At 41.8% G+C, this 22,111-nt stretch overlaps 1 protein-coding gene across 1 annotated transcript in view; it reads left to right on the forward strand.

Moving 5' to 3' along the window:
- The first annotated feature begins 4,407 nt into the window (after positions 1-4,407).
- The window catches only part of LOC119414713 (RAS guanyl-releasing protein 2), a 152,186-nt gene continuing 134,482 nt past the window's right edge, over positions 4,408-22,111 (forward strand). Inside the window, exon 1 of the mRNA XM_037681824.1 lies at positions 4,408-4,464. The gene's annotated coding sequence lies outside the window, so the exon portion shown is untranslated. The remainder of the gene's footprint in view (positions 4,465-22,111) is intronic.

The following is a 22,111-nucleotide window of genomic DNA, read 5'->3' on the forward strand; positions in this document are numbered from 1 at the left end:
CTCGTGTCCTGCGCCTCGTGTCCTGCGCCTCGTGTCCTGCGCCTCGTCCCATGATTTATGCAAGTTTTCTGCCCCGTCAGCCATCTTTATTTTGTAAATAATACATTATTTATTTATATTCCTTGAGTCTTGTCTGCCTTCACCAAATGGGTCTCCTGCCTAGAAATCATCACAAGAAGAAGTAATATTTATTTGTTTGCTTGTTTATTTCCATCCATCCATAATCTCTTATCCACTTCTTCCTTTTTGGGTCACGGGGGTCACTGGTGCCCATGTCCAGCAATCACTGTACGAAAGCCGGGGGACACCCTGGACAGGTCTCCAGTCCATCGCAGGGACACATGGAGACAAACAAGACAAACAGCCATGCACTCTCTCATTCACACCTTGGGCCCATTTAGAGTTACCAATCAGACTAACATGCATGTTTTTGGTCTGTGGGAGGAAACTGGAGTACCCGAAGAAAACCCACAAACGCGTGGAGAGAACATTTAAACTCCACCCAGAAAGGCCCCCGGACCTTTCTGGGATTTGAACGGAGTGACTACCAACTACGCCACTGTGCCACCCTGGTTGATTTATCAATAAATTTAAATTAAGTGAAAAAGAAAATAATTTGAAGTGAGCAAAATATATAATGCTAATTTCCTGGTTTGTGTATTCATTTATAATACACCTTATTATATTATGTTATTGTTGTTTAGTGCACATCTTGGCAGCACGGTGGCACAACTGGAAGATCTGCTGCCTCTCAGCAAGCAGGTCCCCGGTTCAAATCCCGGTCCGGGGACCTTTCTGGGTGGAGTTTGCATGTCCTTGCATGCGTGGGTTTACTCCGGGTACTCCAGTTTCCTCCCACAGACCAAAAACATGCATGTTAGACTGATTGGTAACTCTAAATTGTCCCTAGGTGTGAGTGAGAGAGTGAATGGTTGTTTGTCTCGTTTGTCTCTGTGTGTCAAGTCAAGACAAGTCAAGTCAGATTTATTTATAGAGTACATTTCAAACAGAAACTGTTACCAAAGTGCTTAACAAAAATATCACATCATCAAATAAAAAGTAGCAAGATATATTTACAGCACATGGAGTAAAAATATAAAACTGTGTCAAAAGTCAAGGAAATAATAACAAAAAGCATAAACTCAGTCAGAAACAATGAAATACTAAATCAGATCTGATGACTTTGTGTTAAATAGGAATAATAACAAAAGCATAAACAGAAACAGCATAGATGAAAAACCAGATCTAAAGCTGATCACCCTGTGTTAAATGTCAGTGAGTACAGATGTGTTTTTAGGAGAGTTTTAAAAATAGAGACTGAGGTGGCCTGTCGAATGTTGATGGGCACATTGTTCCAGAGTTTAGGGCCCACGACTGAAAATGCTCGATCTCCTCTGAGCTTCATCCTGGTTTTAGGTACGGCCAAAAGCAGCTGGTCTGATGATCTCACAGCCCGAGAAGGAGCATAAGGATGAAGGAGGTCGGAGAGGTATGAGGGTGCAAGGCCGTTAATGCACTTGAATGTCAGCAGGAGAATTTTAAAATTGATTCTGACACGCACAGGAAGCCAGTGAAGGGAGGACAGAACCGGAGTAATGTGCTCAAACCTGTGAGTTCCTGTTAGTAGCCGAGCTGCAGCATTTTGTACGAGCTGGAGATGTGAAAGTGAAGCCTGACTAACCCCAACATAAAACGAGTTACAGTAGTCCAGCCGGGTTGTAATAAATGCATGGACTAGTTTTTCAAGGTCGGATCTGGACAGAACAGACTTAAGCTTTGCTATCTGCCTTAGCTGAAAGAAGCTTTTTTTTTTTTTTTTAGAACAGAGTTGATTTGTTTATTAAACTTAAAGTCAGAGTCTAACACTACCCCGAGTTTGGTAACCGACTGCTTTAGATGTGGCTGAAGGGAGTGCAGGTTTACAGGATCAGTGACAGTGGTAGAGCTTGGGTTAAACACAATGACCTCAGTCTTCTGATCATTAAAACTCAAGAAGTTCACAGCCATCCAAGTCTTGGTATCATCAAGACATTTGAGCAAAGGATGGAACTGTTGGGTTTTAAAGGCATATAGATCTGAGAATCATTGGCGTAACAGTGAAACGAAATACCATGTTTCCTCAGGATTGACCCCAAGTGGAGCAGATACAATGAGAACAGAAGGGGTCCAAGAATGGAGCCTTGTGGGACCCCACAGGAAAGAGGGACAGAAGCAGAAAAATTATTTTCAAAGTTAACACAGAAACTCCTGTCACCCAGATACGAACGGAACCATTCTAGCGCCACCCCTGTAATCCCAACCCAGTGTTCTAGCCGAGACATAAGGATGCTGTGATCAACAGTGTCAAATGCAGCGGTAAGGTCGAGGAGTACCAGGATCACAGACTGACCAGAGTCATTTGCTAGCAGAATGTCATTACACACCCTTACTAAAGCTGTCTCGGTGCTGTGTCCCTGTGATGGACTGGAGACCTGTCCAGGGTGTCCCCTGCATCTTGTACAGTGACTGCTGGACATTGGCGCCAGTGACATCTTCAACCCAAAAAAGGAAGAAGTGGGTAAAGATAATGTGGTTTTTTTTTTTTACCCGGATTGAGCATGAACTTTGATATACTGTACAATATTTATTTAAGCAAATGGTAATAAATAAATAAATAAAAATGACCCAAGCAAACAATGGATATTTTCCCCCTTTTAACAATACAATTCACCATTTTGTGTTTACTGCACAGTAAATAGGCTGTATTTGTAAAACTCTTGTTTTAATAACTGCTTCTATGTGACTTAAGGTTTTGATTTTCACAACTTCAGAGTTGGTGCAGTTTTACTGAATCCAAAATAAAGTCTCAAATATGGAATAAAAACAAGTTGGGTTTCTGTTCTGAACATTTGCAAACATGTTTGTGACATTTAGTCAATAAAATAAAATGCAGAAATATTAACATGTTCCTTACCAGGTACTGGATCAGTTATTAATATCACAATAATAATAATAATACAATAATTGTAATCAAAACAATGTATTTATTTTTTTAATAAGTCTTTTCACACCACATTACCCCCCACAAATAAAATGATTAAATAAATAAAAAATATCCTATAGGCAGGTTTTCCCAGTTTGTTTCATTGTACAGTACAGAAGCAGGTCTAATTGGGGTGTTCTTATAAATTATTCCACTGATATTTTTAGTTTTGGATTTAGGTTTTGGATTTCCTTTAAGAATAATAAATAAGTGAGCGTGGTGAATTATCATTTCTATCAGCTGCAGTCAGCAAATCTTTTGAAACACGTTAAAGGACAACTCCAAACTTTCTAGGAGTGAAAGTAATTCAAATTTCTAAGAAGGATTCTGGATCTGTAAAGCCCGGCCCTGTGTGTCAAACAACTGTTGGACAGAGAGTAGGCTGCTTCAAGAGCAAGGTCATGGTCCAGTGTGGGCCCAGTTCTTTAAAATGTAAAGGTTCCTTGAAGGATTGCATACAGCCTGAGTTTGACAGATCATCTTATGATGAGAAATGTTGGAGTTTTAGTCACTGTAGGAAACTCTTCAAATAATCTCCGGCTGAATGTCCCGCTGTGTGTTTTGTGTTGTGAGTGACTCACGTTAGCTCAATATCTGTAAAACTGACTATGTTGTGATTTTAAGGCCAGTTGAGCCGATGATGACCATTCAACTTTACTTTGTAAGTGTTTCATGAGATATATTGCTAACAAACACACACATTGCCAAAAACATAATTAGCCTTTTGCCTTTGGAGTGGTAAAAAAAATCCAGCATCCTAAAGAATTTAACCAAAACCAGACATTATGGTAACTTTTGCTTTCTCTTTCAAGCTTTTGTTCCTTGAACGCAACAAGTGGGCGGGGCTGTAGCTACGGCAACAAGTTGCAGGAAGAACTCCGATGCAGAAATAAGAAAATGTAATTAAGAACATGAAAGGGCGCCATGTTGTATAAAATTTAGGTCTTTAATGTAGCACAACAAATAATAAAACCTTCTTCTGTAGTTTCTAAAAATAATAATAATAAAAATAAAATAAGAAGCGTTCCCGCCAGCAGCACGTGAACACTTCAAAGTTAAAGTGTCTGAAGGCGGAACCAGAGGAAGAAGAACCTGATGGTTCCGCTCGGTCTGCTTCGGTTTGGACCGTGGTGTTGCCGCGGTCCGACCAGGAGGCGGGACTGCAGCTCCGCGGTGTCAAGAGCAGCTGCACAGCTGGCGCGTGAGCTGAGGGAGGCGCGCGCTCCTGCTGCACGCCAACACACAGAAACACGCGCGCGCGTAACAGAGCCGCGAGGAAAACAAAGTGTAACTCGGAGTGTTCGGAGCGGAAATCTTCGGGTAAGTCCGCCAGGGTTCGGACGCAGCCGCCGGTTCGCTCTCGGTGATGTAACGTCTCTGAGCTCAGTCCTCAAAGTGTTCCAGAAGCGCTGCAGCTGCACGGGACGGTCCAAACTCTGAAGGTAAGAACCTCCGTGGTTTATTTGCTGCTCTGCTCGTAAACACTCCGACATGGACCAGCTGACATTTACAACCAGCTGAAACTTGCCGGGATGACTCGTGGAGGGATGGAGGACTTGTTGCTCTGCACCTCAGCCTGGAGCTCAGCTGCTGCTCTGAGAAGACTCGAGGTGGTCTGAATCCAGGAACGTTCCTTGGAGGAATGCATATCACCCGCCGCCAGCATGACAGACTTTTAGACATGACATCACGCTGAGGTGTTGGTCAGCTGTTGATGTGTGCGAGATGCTGCTCCGAGCACGACTCTCAGCTACTACCACATCAGATTTAATCTGTAAAACTGGCTGAATAATAGTCATTCACCTAATGTTTGATTAGTTGTTGCAGCCATCGTGAACTGGACTGAGTTCAAATTGTAATCACTTGTAGATGTGCATCCAGTGAGTATTCCCTGCAAGTTTCATTCAAATCTGTCCAGTGGTTCGTGAGATATTTTGCTAACAGACAGACAATGTTGACCCCCAACAGTTAATGTTGACGTTTTAAGCAATGATGTCAAGCAGTGATTAGCACATGGAGTAATTGTTGTGAAAGATTCGCACCGAACTTGAGCTGAATACGAGTAACGCTGGCTTAGTTACGACCCTTTATGCGTTGGCTAATGCTGATTAGCTGTGGTGGCCATTTTCAATTGGGTTGACCCCAAAACGTAATCAGTTGTAGCTGTGTGTTTGGGGATTGCTCTCTGAACGTTTCAATAATCTCTGTCAAGTTGTTTTTAAGATATTTTGCTAACAGACATGCAAGCAGCCAGACAAACGATGGACATGGGTCTCAATATGAGCTTGCCTCAGCTGCAGCGTTTAGGTCAGTTTTGCTGAATTGAAGACGTGATCAGATTACACGCTGCTCACGCTCCTTCAGTCCTCCTGCTCTGTGCTTGAGGCTGCGGCTGATCTTCTGCAGCCACCCTCGGAGCAGCAGGGATTAGGAGGCAGGTTTGAATGCCAGCTTCACCCCGGTGTTAGAGCCGGGAGACGGGGGTGGATGGGAGGGCTGAGATCCGTCTTGAACATGGAAATGATTTATTTAGATCTAATCAAACGTGTGCAGCCACAACTTCCTCCAAGGCTTGTCATAGTGACATACTGAAACCATCTTATCTCTAATGTAAAAGCTCTGTCACCTTTGAACTGGTATCAAGACCTTGAATTAAAGCGCCGGATCTGCTCAGTGAGCGCTGCAGGAGTTCAGAGTCACAACGGACAAGAAAACAGCTCAAGTTAGATTCAACAGGGAACTGGAAGCCCAAACTGAGAGAATGTGTTTTATTGTCCCTTTAACTGAGCAACATTTTTAACAGATTACAAACAAAAACGTGGGTGAGAAAGATGAAACACCCACAGCTGCCTCCACCCCCATTCACTCCACTCTGGGCCCTTAACCCCCACCTTCTGCTCCCCTGGGTGCCCTCGATGTCAGCTCTCAGAGGGCTGTGGTAGCTCGGTGGTCTGTGGTTATGTCTGGAAAGACAACCGGCGTAAAAATAATTGCCATCCCTGAAGAAGGGAGCAACCGAAAGAAGAACAAAACAAAAAAAACAGAAGCCCGACTATTTCCAAGAAGTATTTCTTTGTATTTTGACATAAAGGCCAACAAGCGGGTTTAAAAACCACCCGTAATAATTATTTCAAAAGCGCAACAGATCTCACTATTTTCATTTCAAATGTGTACAGGTGAATGTACACTCTTATCTCACTGATCTGCTGCAGCCATATGTCCCACAGCGCTCTCTGAGCTCAGAAGACCAGATGTTTGTTTGGTTCCAGGCACTTGTTTTAAGCTCAGAGGTGACAGGACCTTCTCTGTTGCAGGTCCAAGACTGTGGAATGAGTTACCACTACATGTCAGGCAGGCTCCCACTCTCACTGATTTTAAGTCTCGCTTAAAAACCCACGTTTGTTCCCTGGCTTGACACTGTGATTTGTTTTTAATCCTGTCTGTACTCTACAATGTTAACCTTTTTAGTTATTATCGTTTTCCATTTGGATCTATGTTTTCATGTGTCCTTTGCATGTTTGATTTTGTTGTTCAGCACTTTGGTTGGCTTTGCTGCTCTTTTAAGCGCTTTATAAATAAAGTTGTATGCTATGTAGAGCTGTCATTTCTAACCCGGCCCAGACCGACCCGTTATAATGTGAGTAATGGACGGGCCAGGCCGGTCTCGGCCTTTTAATTAGGTCAAGATCCGCCGCAATCCAATTATATGATAACATGGCCTGCCATACTTTCACCAGCCGCATGCGGCCATTTCACCGCGAGCTGACCGGCCTTGAAAGAAGTAAAAAGTTCAGTTAAGCTTCAGATGGGACTGTACTGCCAGGGAGTGATCCATCGCCCAAATGGACGTTCATTCAGCTGCTGCACTCGGCGGACGTGCACGGCCGATGACCCAAACAGGTGTATCCCAAATCAGACATGTGTTAGAGCTGTCCGCGTGTCTCAGTAATTCAGAAGAATGCAGTCAGGAATGAGGTTTAAATGCTTTTTTACGGCCGTGAAAGTACAAACACCTCTCAGCTCCGAATCTTCTGCCCCGTTTATTCAGCTGCACATCCCCGACCGTTAATAACTAATTAGAAATGTTGAGGTTTATTCCGGGTTCGGATCTGTAATTACTGTTAATTTGTCGGGTTGGGTGGGGCTCAGAAACGATGACTGTGGGCTGGGGCTGGGTCAGATCATATTTTTTGGGCCTGACTAAATGCAACTTTAATGGTATGGCATGGCATGGCATGGTATGGTATGTACGAATGTGGAGGTCGCTGCCAAGCTCGCTACGAAAACAAAATGAGCCGAAGTAGGAGTGATGGTAGATAAAAAAAACAAAATAATGCTCATGGGCAAAAGTGCAGATTTGTAAAAGGTGCCAACAAAAGTTTGCTGTGATTCTTAGAAACTAGACGTTCCAGACGGCCACACAGTTTGTTGGTCTTTGGTTGCAAACGAAGAATACTCTAATTCTGCAATGGAAACTTTTCATTGGGGACTGCCTATTATTATCAACACGAAAAGGCTCTATCAACTTTAATGCGACCCAAACCTCCATGTGTACCTTCACAAATGTTACATCATAACGACAGGTTTGGAACCGTGATGTGTGCTTTTACTTTAATTGGTATTTTGGGGTTACCATGGCAACGTAATTGGCAAACGACATTGCTGTTTTTCTCATTAAAAAAGCCCGACTCTTAACAGCTTCTAGCTGCCACAGTGAGGTCACATGATATAGAGTCAAGAGGTCTCTGAAGAAAACACTCAGTAACTTTTGGAGCCATCTTGGTTCAAGATGGCTGCCACAGCTACCTCAGAAAACTCTAAATTGACTAGAACTCCATCGTTCGAGATATTGAGCTGAAATTTGGTATGGTCGTAGCTGAGAGAGAGTTGTTGCATTACTAATGCAAATTGAAAATCTAAGATGGCCATCTTAGCTAAAAGGGAAAAATACAATAACTCAGCTATTTTAAAATATATTGAGCTGAAATTTGGTGTGGTGGTGTAGCTAACAGCGACGCTCAACACATTCTGAATTTAAATCTAAAAACACAAGATGGCCACCAAAGCTAATTTCAAATGGATATAGCTCATCTGTTTTTAGAGCTATTGAGCTGAAAATTGGTGTATTGGAAGCTGAGAACAATCCCTAATGGTCTCTGATTGTAAATAAAAAATCCAAGATGGCTGCATGAGCTGAAAATAATACTATAAATCAGCCATTTTTAGGGAAATTAAGCTGAAATATGGTGTGGTTATAGCTGAGAACATCGTTTTCCATCACGTACTGAATCCAAGACAAAAATCCAAGATGGTTGTCGTAGCTTTAAAGGAAAAATTGACTATAACTCATAGTTTTTTTTTTCCATAATTAGCTGAAATTTGGTGTGAAAATAGCTGAGAGTGTACCCCAACACACAGTACTGTCAAATCAAAAAAATTTAATGTCTGCAATGTAGCAGTCCCATCAAAGATTTTCTAGGAACTTTCTAGTATTATTTGTTTTTCAGTTGCCAACTTGTCTCCAGCAGTTGCAGCCCAGTGAGACACCACCTAAAGGTGCCCATTGCTATGTTGACCATGGCTCTGAGGCATTTGTGCTGATATGCTTGGTTCTCTCCAAAAACGGTGCTGTGGGTTCTAATCAAACACCTCTGCGTTGGCCTCGTCTGATCAGGGCCAGATGTTTTTATATTTGATTTTGTCCAGATATCATCTGACTTAATTATGTTTCATCATGACTGTAGTTGTAGATGTGCAGTCCGTCTCGTCCTGCACGCAGCCAGAAAAGTCACTGTGTTGTTTTCCGTGTAGTGGCTGCAGCTCCTGATTAGCTGCACCAGTTTTGGAACAGAGCTGCCTTTGTGCGCTCGTTGGTCCAGGTCGGCGTCTGATTCAGACGATGCAAATGAGGCAGCCGCTTCCATTAACCCGCGTGCGTGCACTGCTCATTTAGACGAGTCTGTCACCGAAGCACAAAAAGTCCATTTTATCACACGCTGCCTTGCTTGATCATCAGTCACCTCAAAGTCACCCGTGGCCTTTGTGATCTCACGCAGCCAAGCGCTGAAGTGGTGCTTGACTGGAAAGATGTGGCGCTTCAAAAAGACCAGATTTCAAGGATTCAAGGGGCCTGCAGACTGCAGGATAAATCAACGAGGAGACATTAACAAAGAAAACCTCTGCATCTCTGTCCTTGCTTCTCTGCCTCTGCTGCCGCAGTGCAATTACTCCCGGCCTCTGGAGCAGCCACCCTTGATATTTAGCATCACTTCCAGCAGCCTCAACCTGCTGCAGTGTCACACTTATATGGAAAGCCAGACATAATTGGTTCAATTCTAAAAGGCTCTTGCTTTCTGCCAAAGGACCATTAGAAGCAGATTTGGAAGAAATGAGGTGGAGAGGGAGGAATAAACTAGAGGACTAAGAAACTCTGCAGCAGGAGGAAGAGGAGGAGACAAACAATGTAGACAAGAATGAGATCATTCCAAGGAGCTCAGACACGTTGGTCATCACTGGGATGGACGGTCCGATTGCAGATCGTTGCCTCTGTGGTCCTGGAACAACAAACTCTCAACTAAATCAGTTCTGAAGAAAGTATTGAGGCACACCTACTGCCAAAACTCCCATCATAACTCTTTAAAAACCTAAACATAACATTATCAACTTAAAAACATATAATGAATTTGACCATTTATTGATATTTAAACATTTTAGGACAAATGAAAAAACAATGTCCTTGCAAATAAGGGAAAAAAATAATTTCCTAGCAATTTAGCTAAATAAAAACAAACTGTGAACTCCACAGGCCTTCGTGAGTCCACTTTATTATCTTACTTTGAAGCGATAAAGTATACATTTAAAATGTTCATTAAAAAATAGATAATTTTAGTTGGTTGTGTAATTGTGACTTCATATTTTTTTAACTACAAACAAATACATTTATGCACTTTGACTTTAATTATGCTTTACTTTTTAAATTATTTTTTGTTATCAAATAGACTCATCGTATTTAGTCTAAGCAACTTTTCCTAATGGTTTTCCAAAGAATTTGGATATGAGAGAAAAATCCCATTGTGAGGCTGGAAGTTGGAAACATTAAGTAAATCTAATCAACATGTTTAGCTTCTTATTTAGTTCATATCTTAGATCTTATTACTGTTTTTTTTGTTTACATTTTATTGTTGGATGTAACCGGGACCCTGTGTACATAATCTCATTCCACCACATGTACCACATGGGGTACGAATGATGAATAAAGAACCTTGAATCCTTGAATCCTTCTTGTATTAGAAATATCTTTCACCTGTTGGCAGAAAATGGACCAGCTAAAACGAGCCTTTTCTTTTGTGGCTATAAAAACTAATAAAATAAATTTCATGTTTGGTCACAGTTTCAAAGAGCTGCATGTGCCCTCAGAGCCGCAAGTTGCAGACGCCTGTTTTAGACAAGTCAAAAGTTATTGTGACATTATAAACTGTCAATTAAACATTTTTTTGAAAAAAACATCTGGATAAATATTCAAACTTAAACTGTGATTGTATTAAAAATGTAAAATACATAAGGGAGTCATTGGAGGTGGTTAATCTGATTAGGATGCCTCCCTTTGGAGGTTTTCCTGGAAACAGGCCTCGAGGCAGATCCTGAACTCATTGGAGGGATTGTGTATCTTCTTTGGCCTGGAAATGCCTTGGGGTTCCCCAGGAGGAGTTGGAGAGTATCTCTGGGGAGATGGATGTCTGTGTTTTTCTCCTGGACCTGTTGCATCCGCAACCTAGATAAGCAGTAGAAAATGGATGTGGGATTAAATATTTAGAAAAATATAAAAGCTACAAAAACCAAATGTCAGAGCCCATTTTTCGGATGTTTTGATATATGAATTATTAAAATGTCACAAAAGTCCGTCCGTCCGTCCATCCATCATCTTCCACTTGTTCCCAAGTCAGGGCAGCAGCTTGAGCAGGGAGGTCTAGACATGTTTTTCCACAGTCACCTCTTCCAGCTCTTCTGGGAGGATTCCAAGGCATTCACAGGCCAACCGAGAGACATATTGTAGTCTCTCCAGCATGCTCTGTGTCTTCCCCTGGGTCTCCTCCCAGTTTTTTAATTCAACCTTTATTTATATAGGTTAGTCTCATGGAGCTGTGAGGACTCATTTACAAGAGAGACCAGTTGGACATGCCCAAAGCATCTCCCTAAGAAGGCACCCAGGGAGTGTCATTAACAGATGCTCAAACCACCTCAACTGGCTCCTTTTGATGTGGAGGAGCAGTGGTTCTACTCTGAGTCTCTCTCTTGAATAACTGAACTTCTCACCCTATCTCTAAGAGAGAGTCCAGCTACCCTTCGGAAGAAACTAATTTCAACTGCCTGTATTCACAATCTCATTCTTTTGGTTACTACCCAAAGTTCATGGCCATAGGTGAGGGTAGGAAGGTAGATGGACTGATAAACGGAGAGCTCACAGCTCAGCTCAGTCTTTACCACAACAGACAGGCACAGAGTCCACTATACTGCAGATGTCACACCATTCCATCTGCCAATCTCGCACTCCATGCTTTCCTCACTCATAAACAAAACCTCAAGATAATTGAACTCCTCCACTTGAGGCAGAACCTTACCGTTGAGCTGAAGAGAGCAGTCCATCCTTTTCTGACTGAGGATGATGGCCTCAGATTTGTAGGTGCTGATTCTCATCTAAGCCACTTCACACTTGTCTGAAAACCGCTCCAGTGGGAGCTGAAGATCACGATGCAATGACGCCAACAGGATCACATCATTGGTAAATAGCAGAGATGGAATCCTGAGGCCCCCAACCAGACTCCCTCTGCCCATTGGCTGCACCGAGAAATTTTGTCCATGAAAGTCATGAACAGAATCTGTGACAATGGGCAGCCCTGGTGGAGTCCAACTCCCAAGTTGAAGAGGTCCGGCGTACTGTCGGCAATGCAAACCAAACTCTCGCACCACTTGTATAGGGATCAAATAGCCTGTAGCAAAGGGCTTCCAATCCCATACCCAGGGAGCAACCCCACAGTGCACTCCAAGGAACACCATCAAATGCCTTTTCCAAGTCCACAAAACGTATGTAGACTGGATGGGTAAACTCCCATAACCCATTGAGGACCCTAGTGAGGGTAAAGAGCTGATCCAGAGTTCCACAGCCAGGACAGAACCCACATAATTTCTCCTAAACCTGCGATTCAACCAACGTTTGGACTCGCTTCTCCAGTACCCCTGAATAGACCTTACCAGGTATGCTAAGGAGAGTTGTGCCTCGATAACTGGAGCACACCCTTCAGACCCCCTTTTTGAAAAGGGGAACCGCTACCCCAGTCTGCCAATCCAGTGGCACTGCCCTTGATGGCCATGCGATGTTGCAAAGGCGTGTCAACCATGACAGCTCCACAACATCCAGAGCTTTAAGGAAATGAGGGTGGGTCTCGTCCATCCTTGGAGCTCTGCTGCTGCAGAGCTTTTTTTTTTTTTTTATACTTTATTTTTTATCAATTATTAAAGTTTTTAATACACACACATGTCCGGAACAGTCAGATCCCCCTTTAACATAAAACACAGAGCATTCAATTTGACAGATGCAGTCATGTAATACTCAGCAAAAAGCAGTAATTACATCTATTAACTATTGTTATCAATCGTTACAAAGGTTTCAGTTTCTTCCAATATTTGTTGTATTTGTGAGTAGCAAGTCTTAACGAGAAAGTCAGTCTCTCCATTGTGTGGATTTCTTCGACTATTTCCCTCCAGTCCGAGATCGATGGCGGTTCCGGGTCCAGCCACCTTCGGGTTATAGCCTTCCTTGCTCCTGCTAACAGTATCAGTAGTAGATATCTGTCCGATCTCCCCAGTGTCTGGGGTAGATCGCCCAGAAAAGCCACAGCAAAATCATATTGCAAATTCAAGTCCATTTTAGCATTGATTTCTCCTATCACCTCCAACCAAAAGGATGTGATCTTTGCACATTCCCAGAAGATATGAAAATGTCCTGCAGATTCATTCCCACAGTTCCTCCAACATTTTGCCTTTTCAGTATCATTACAATATTTACTTTCAATGTTCGGTGTAATAAAAAAACGTACCATACATTTCCAGGTAAATTCTTTCCATAGGCCTGAACTTGATGTGTGAATCACAGAATTACATATATTTAACCAAGCATCATCAGTTATTTTTATTTTGGCATCTTTTTCCCATTTTACCTTGATATATGTTGTATCGCATTTTCTTCCCATTTGTAGGCATGAGTATAGTTTAGATATTATTTTCTTAGGGGATCTTCCATTACTCGATTCCAATAGGATTTTAAGTATACCTGTCTCTTCCTCCTCCAAAAGCTTTATACTTTTATTGTAGTGGTGTCTCAGTTGGAGGTACCTATAAAAGTCAGATTTTTCCAGGTTGTAGTTATTTTGAAGTTGTATAAAACTTTTTAATTCTTTATTATTTGTAATCTTCCAGTAACTTGTTATGCCCTTTTGTGCCCACTGCATAAATCTTTTATCCATTCTTGACGGGAGAAAATCTCTATCATAAGCAGGCCATCTCAAAATAAGAGCGTTTCCTTCTATTTTTACTTGTTTTGATATTTTATGCCATACGTCCAGCGGTACTTTTATCCATAAGGGTATTAAGTCAGAATCTATATGTTTTTTAATGAGGTAGCGATCTCCGAGCAAGGATTGTAATGGCGTGTCACTGTAAGACATGTCTATATCCTTCCATTTAGTTTCACATGTTGGATCACACCAACCAACTATCACTCTCATCTGCGCTGCTCTATAATAGTCCTCTATGTGTGGTAACGCCCATCCACCCCTTTCTTTTGACAGTTGTAATGTCCGGAATTTTATTCTGGGTTTCTGTTTAGCCCAGATAAATGTTGATATTATTCTATCCCAGTTGCGGAATTGTTTGTCGGGTATTCTAATAGGCAGAGCCTGAAAGAGATAGAGAAGCCTTGGTAAAATGTTCATTTTTATTATATCTATTCGATTATATAGATTCATGGTTAACAGTGACCAACGCTGTAGATCCGCCTTAATCTCTTCTGTCAGTGGAGTATAATTGTATTCAAAAAGGTCGGATAACTCTGCAGGAATATTAACTCCCAAATATTTTATACATTTTTTGTCCCAACAAAATCCGGACATTTTCTGAATTCTTAGTGATGGTTGATAATTAAATGACAGACTCTGTGTTTTCTGCAGATTTAATTTATACCCAGAGTACATACCAAATATTTTCAGTAAAGAAAAAAGGTTAGGTAGGCTAGACTCCGGATCAGTTAGTGTCATGAGGATATCATCCGCGTAAAGGCATATCTTGTGCTCCGTGCCTTTAATAATTACACCCATAATGTTTTTGCATTCTCTGATGGCCTGTGCTAGAGGCTCAATAAAAAGTGCAAACAATGTGGGGCTGAGAGGGCAGCCTTGGCGGCATCCCCTTTCTAATTGTATTCTATCTGTTAAATCCCCATTAATCTTGATCCTGGCAGAGGGGGATTCATACAGAGACCGAAAACAGCCTATAATTTGATTATTAAAACCAAATCTTTCCAATGTTAAATAAAGATAATTCCAGTACACCGAGTCAAACGCCTTTTCTGCGTCCAAACTGATGGCTATTGATTCTATGCTTTTCATTCTATCTATGAGGTGGAGAGCTCGTCTCACGTTGTCATGGGTTTGTCTGTTATGGACAAAACCAGTCTGGTCTGTGTCTATAATTTCTGGAATTATAAGTTCCAGCCTTTTAGCCATTATTGTTGCAAATATCCTGTAGTCAATGTTTAAAACAGATATTGGTCTATATGAATTACACTCCGTTTTATCTTTCCCCGGCTTAGGAATCACTGAGATTACTGCCCTTTTCCAAGATGGCGGTGTGTCCCCTCCAGAGAGCACCTGATTAAAGCACTCCCCAAGCAGTGGGACGAATAGTTTTCGGAAGTGTTTGTACCACTCTGCCGGATAGCCGTCCTCACCTGCCATCTTATTCCCTTTCATTTTTGAAATTGCTTTGTTAATCTCCTCCTCAGTTATTTGTTGTGTAAGCCTATTATTTTGATCTATTCCTATTGATGGTAGGTCCAGTGAGGTAAGAAATGCCCTTACCGAGGATGTGTCTACCTTGTGAGGTTGAGTATATAATTGAGTATAATATAGTTCAAAAGAGTTTTTTATGCCTTTTGGAGAGTTGTATATTTTTCTATCTGTTGGATTTTTAATTTTCTGTATAAATCTATCGGTCTGTTGTTTACGTATTCTCCAAGCAAGTAATTTCTTTGATTTGGGTCCGTTTTCATAGTAATTCTGTTTAATGAGTCTAGCTTTTTTCTCTATCTGGTCCTCATATAAACGGTTTAGAGTTTGTCTTGTTTCTATTATTTCAAGTAGAGTGTGATCATTGTTATTTTCCATGTGTTGCGCTTCCAGGGATTTTAATTTTATAGTAAGGTCTTTTAAACATTTCTCTTTTTCTTTTTTTTTGTAGGAGGACCACATAATTAGTTTCCCTCTCAGAACAGTTTTTGCAGCGTCCCACAGAATACAGGGGGAAATGTCCTCTGTGTTGTTGTAGTCCATATACTCTTTGAATTCTTTTTCTACAAAACTGTCAAATTTAGTGTTGTTTAATGAATTAATGTTAAACCTCCACAAGGTTTCCTTGCGGTCATTATCCAAATGGAGTGTCAAATACACCCCTGCGTGATCAGATATATCTCTCACCCCTATGTCGCAGCTTATTATTCTATGCTTATCAGCTTTTTGTATAAAGAAATAGTCTAGTCTTGAATGCATCTTATGGGAATATGAGAAAAAGGTATATTTTTTATCTTGAGGGTGTAAGTTCCTCCATACGTCCAACAACCCTGTTTCGTTAAGCATTCTTTTAATATATATTGTTTCAGTCTGAGACTTTGTAGCTCTACTGGATGAGTCCAGACAGGGATTTAAGTGAGCGTTCCAGTCTCCCCCGCATATCAGCATCCCAGACACTTCCGTTGTAATCATGTCGAAAATTTGCCTAATAAGCTTTTTATTATTTCCAGGTGGTCTATATACATTCAACAAGGTAACTTCTTTATGATCTATGTATCCCTTGACTAGTATATACTGTCCTTCTTTATCTTTGATTTGTGAGGAGAACTGAAAATTCAACCTATTGGATAATAAAATTGCTACTCCTCTGGAGCTATTTTTTGTACTTGGTGAAAAGTACACATTTTTAAACCCCATTCTGGTTAATTTTTCATGTTCAGCAGCAGAGAGATGTGTTTCTTGCCAGAAAATTATGTCTTGCTTTTCTCTTTTCATCTTTGCAAGGGCTTTACTTCTTTTAATGGGGTTATGTAAACCATTAACGTTAAGAGTAATTACCTTATATTGTTGTTTTACTTCTGTCATTAATATACTAACAAAAAAACACTATTATTTTCCATATGCTCTGGCAAACAAAAACAAGGGGGATCTGCGGAACTACAAAACAACACATAAAACAACACATAACATAACATACGTGACTTCCAAAGGTGGAGTATCAGTCCACCTTCAGTGAAGTGAGGAGAGTCCCTAGAATCCAAGGGGGCTCCTCGCAGTGCTGCCCCACGGTTCTCGTCCATCATGGCAGCGCCCTTGGAGAAAACATGTCGGTTCCCAGATCTGCGGTCTTCGATTCTATTCATACTTTAGGGAGGAATCCACCCTGCGGCTATGGGGCGCCGTCGTTGCGTCTAAACGCCCCAAGCTTTTCCTGGATGTATTTCTTTCTTTCTTCCCGGGTCCACCGCCGGACATCGCCCGCCTCCCTCCGAGACAAAGTTCCCGGTCCAGGCTGGGCGGCACCGCCCGCAGGCACACCCGTCGCCCCAAACATATTCCTCTTCTGCATGTCATCCGACGCTTCCTGTGCACTATTGTAAATCACAGGGCCATTCTCATAATACACACGAAGTCTGGATGGGTACATGGTCTGGAAGCGAATTCCCCTCTCTTTTAAGATCCTCCTCAGGGGGTTGTAAGCTTTACGTTTAGCAAGGATATCACTGGGGAAATCTTGATCGAAGAATACCCTCTTTCCTTTCAGCTGTATCACTTTCTTACCCCACGCTGAACGAAGCACACATTCTTTCGTGGTGTATTCCAGAAAGTGTATCACTATGGACCTGGGGTTGGAGCCAGCCGGCGGCTTGGGTCCGAGTGACCGGTGGCAGCGCTGTATGCCCAGCGTAATGTCCGGGAGGGAGAGTTCGGTTTTTATAAAATTCTCTATGAATTTCTGCAAATTATCGCCTTCTTCTCCCTCCGTGATCCCATGGATACGAATGTTATTCCTACGTGAGCGGGCTTCCAGGTCTGTAAGGCGTGTTTGGAGGTCTTCTTGTAGCTGGAGCGTGTGGCTCAGTACATCTTTGACGTCCATGTTGAATTCCTCCACCTCGGTTATTCGCTGCTCGGCCTCTTCAACTCTGTTCTTTACCTCTTTCAGTTCTAAGACTACGTCGTCGAGCCGTTTCCCCATCTCTTTTCTGAATTCAGACATTTCCTTTTTTATAAGTCCTGACTGGTCGGTGATTTGTTCTTTAAGGTTCGTCTGAACTTTTTTCAGCTCGGTCAGGATGTTAGCTCCCATAGCCTCCATAGCTTTGTCCGCTGTTAGCTTATCGTCGTCAGACGACTCCTTCGATAAATCTGCAATTTCTTTCGTTTTTTCTTGCTGAATTCCTTTAGTCTTTCTTTTATTATTCCCCAACATGACATACGAGTGCCAATTATGATATTTACTAAGTTATTTGTCGGGGAATAGCTCGACCGTCTGGGAACACGGAATTTAAGCTGTTACTCGCTTCTCCGCCATCCGGAAGTCCCCTGCTGCAGAGCTTTTTAACTACTGAGGCGACCTTAGTCTCGGTTATGGACAGATGAACTCCAAAGTCCCCTAACTCACCTTCCTCCATGGAAGATGTGCTGGTGGGATTGAGGAGAGCTGACAAGTATCTATGACCTAGAGCATCCTGGTGCCAAGTGTACTTATGGACACCCTTAAGTTCAAACATGGTGTTCGTGATGGACAAACTATGACTAGCACAGCAGTCCAACAACATAACACTACTTGGGTAAAGGTATATCAGCGGCATTTTCTTTTTCGAAAACATCAGGATGAAACTATAAGCAGGAAAAGGATGGTTTGAATTGCTGACTTGTCATTCCCATTATAGAGGTACTTCTGTTCTTATGCATTGAGGCACCCTTAATTAATCACTTGGAGCTGGTCCATTTGAATGTTCCTGTCTGTCTGAGCTGTGTGCTTTTAACAGATTTCAGAGCCAAAAATAAGAAGCATGTAGCGGGGGCAGAGCTGGAATCGGATTGACTTTGACTCCCACTGATGTTGGCAGGACTACAGCCGTCCTGAAATTTTAATATTAACGACTCATTTTGCCACATTTCCTTATGTGAGCTGAGTCACCTCCAACATTTACAAACTGATCTACAAACAGTTTCTTCTAGATCCTTCTGCTCTTCTGTTTCCTGTTGAAATGGGAGTAAAGATCGCAACGTGCCACTCACTCTTCCAACTCTCTGACAAAGTGAGGGGTAGATTGGTGCAGCATGTCTGAGTTGAAGACAACTAAACCTAGCTGCTGCTGAAGTAATTTGTTCATAATACATCAAGCGTTACCCGTTGCTGAGGTTTTTTTTTTAATTAATTGATTTTTGCTTGTTTGAGGCAGCACAGAGTGATGAATCTTGGTGAGTAAATGGAGCAATTTTACACAAAAATCAGGTGTAATGATGGAGCAAAGGGGTGACCAATGCCACCATTGACCACCATAGATTAATCTTTGGCCACTCCAGTCATTTGAGGAAACTACACTTTTAAGCAAAATAAACACTAGAAAGCATAGTTTCCTGAAATCATTGGGGTGGTCAGTTTACATACATATTTGGCTGTGTTAAATCTTGGATTTTGATGTGGCAACCTGATTTTTGATAATCAACTTTGTTAAATTCAGTCACACACCAAAGTGGAATTTGGCATGGTGATTATTTTTGACTCGATCATTTATTGAAACTAGTTTTAGCAATATTAAAACCAGAAAGTATAGTTCCTCAAATAATTAGGGTGTCCGGTTGACATATATAGTATGTAGCCCTTTTTTATATTGGCAACCCAATTCTTGATTGTGAGCTTTCTTACACCTAGATCCAGCAACACACCAAAATGGAAGCTGGCACTTTGCTCATTTATCAAATTATCCAGCTCACAGCAGTAACATATATACATAATAGGGTAGGTTGCCATCTTGAATTTTGATGTAGAAGCCCAGTTTTTGGAAGGGACCTTTTTTTACTCCAAGATGAAGCCATACACAGAACTGGAAGTTGGTACTTAACCTATTGGAGCAAATAGGGGGAATTGGAAAAACCCTCCATACATCCATTTATGAATGTTAGGAGGATGATAACTTGAAGGCTCAGTTGGTAGAGCTGTTGCCTCTCAGTGAGAAGGTCACTGGTTCAAATCTCGGCACGGGACCTTTTTAGGTGGAGTTTGCATGTTCTCTCCGTACATGCGTGGGTTTTCTCTGGGTACTCTGGTTTCCTCCCACAGACCAAAAACATGCATGTTAGGCTAATTGGCAACTTTAAATTGTCCATAGGTGAGAATGAGAGAGTGAAAGGTTGTTTGTCTCTATGTGGCCCTGTGATGGACTTGTGACCTGTCCAGGGTGTCTCCCGTCTCTTGCACAGTAATAGCTGGACATGGGCACCAGTGACCCCTGAAACCCAGAAAAGTAAGATGCGGGTATAAATAATGGATGGATGGATAGATAGATGGATGGATGAGAACTTGAAAATAAGTGAGGTACCAACTTCCATTTTGGTATCCTCCAATAATACAGAGTCCAAACACCCAAACTCTCACTGACTTCCAATTTATTTGAGCACTGAATTTTTTCCTCCATGGGACAATTCAACAATAGCTTCTGTTTGTCTGTCCATCCATCTGTGAATGTTGTGAGCATAACTTGAAAAATAAGTGAAGTACCTACTTCCCTTTTAGTGTGTGGCTGCATCTAGGTGTAAGAAAGTTTATTATCCAAAAGTGGGTTGCCATGTCAAAACCTAAGACGGCCATATAAACCATCCACCCATATCAACTGAGGAAACTATGCTTTGTAATTTTTATACTGCTTAGTATAGTTTCCTCAAATGATTAGGGTGGCTGGTAGGGTGGCCAAAGATCAATCTATGGTGACCAAGGCCACTTTTGGCCGCTACCATTGCACCTGGTAGAAGATAAAATTGCTCTCTCGACTCGCCAGAATTAATCTCTCTGCGCTTTCTCAAACAAGGAAAAGAAGTTTTCCAATCTTACTATACGCAGTGTAACTCCTATCCTTTTGAATCTCTTGCACTGAAAATATTAAGGTTTACTTGCATTCCATGGTTAATTCCATTCCCGAAAAACACATCTCAAACACTACAAACATAAACTATTCAAATCTCTCAGTGGCAGAGACATTGGTGCACCGCTTGTTTATGGATTTGTGGAAAGAGGGTATTTCCAATTCCATCTCTTCACTCTGTGACCGGGAACAGTTAACTAAACTAAGCTGTGTGGGATATTAGTGAGTAATTACAAAAGGTTGCAAATTGCCCCTGATGGGTATTTCAAGGGGATGATTAGTTAACGTTTCAGTTGACTGGCATCAGTTTGTGCTGCAGGTGTGGGGCGTTCACAGTCACAAGGAGAACTGAAAGAACAAACCCTGCACCTGCTATCAGACGGAACCACTCCATCTTTCTCCTCATGCTCACTCTCCTTACAGCCAGTGAAAGAAAGTGTGGAGCTTGCATCTAAAAAAGTTAAATCTGGTCCTCTGGACAAATGTCCAGAGGACCAGATTTAACTTTTTTAGATTTTTCTACCTGGATTATTGAGCATGCATCAGGATATGTGGAGCTTGCAGTCTGCTCGAGTAGCCATTTTAAAGAGGAATACATAAACAGGAAGTAGTGGTGTCTTTTAAAAACGAGTGGCTTTTTGGGTGAATGTGAAACCTCCAGCTGTCAAATGAGCTCTGAGTATCTATTGTAGAAAACCACTGAGCTTCTTGGTGACGGGCAGTAGAAAATGAAACACAAAGGCTTCGAATAAAGTAGCCTCTAAATGTTTGTGCACTTTTCTGCAAACCACACACATGTCTAAATAAGCATGAGTTTGAAGAATTGAAAATTAAAGCTTCAGTACATCTTATGTGAGACTTCAGTTAGAGGAAAAAATGAAAAATCACTTAAAGGCCTGTATTCCTTGAAGAAATGCATATACAGTAGCCCACCTTCTGGGTTCAGTGTCTTGCCCAGGGACACTTCAACATGTGACTGCTGTTGGAATTGAACCCCCAACACTCCCATTGGAGGATGACTGCTCTAACTACTCAGCCACAGCTGCCCAATTTACCCTAGGTGTTAACAGTTACATGCGTTTTCTTATCCTATTGTACACAACGCCATTAATGGTCATTATATTTACAATTTTGTTCTGATCCTCCATCTTTGTGATAGACTCAGTTCCCTTCAGAGAAACCTTCAGCTTGCTGCCATCTTGTAGAATCACCCCCTTGCCTTTCTCTTCAGTCATAGTCTCCAGCTCAGTCTCCTGGCCTGTTGTGAACTTTGTGGCCATTACCTTTGAACCAGTAGTATATATATAGTAATATAAATGCTATGTGTTGTCATCATTGTAAGGGAACATACAATGATGAAATTAATCCTCTGTATTTAATCCATCACACCTGAGATTCATCCAGGTGGAGCAGTGGGCAGCTATGTAAGCTCCCAGGGAGCAGTTAGAGATTTGGTATATTGTTCAGGGACACCACAACATGTGGGTATGGCGGGGGGTCAAACTGTGACTTTCTGGTCCCAAGTCAGCTGCTCTACCTCTACCATCTCCGCCCCTGTGATAGTGATAGGGAACTTGAAGTGGCCACGATTCTTCTCAACAGATGCTCTTCATGTCTTTTCCTTTCTGGATGAGGTCATCAGGAATATATATACACAT

The sequence above is a fragment of the Nematolebias whitei genome, chromosome 1, assembly GCF_014905685.2.
Source record: "Nematolebias whitei isolate Nwh7 chromosome 1, NemWhi1, whole genome shotgun sequence".
NCBI lineage: Eukaryota > Metazoa > Chordata > Actinopteri > Cyprinodontiformes > Rivulidae > Nematolebias > Nematolebias whitei.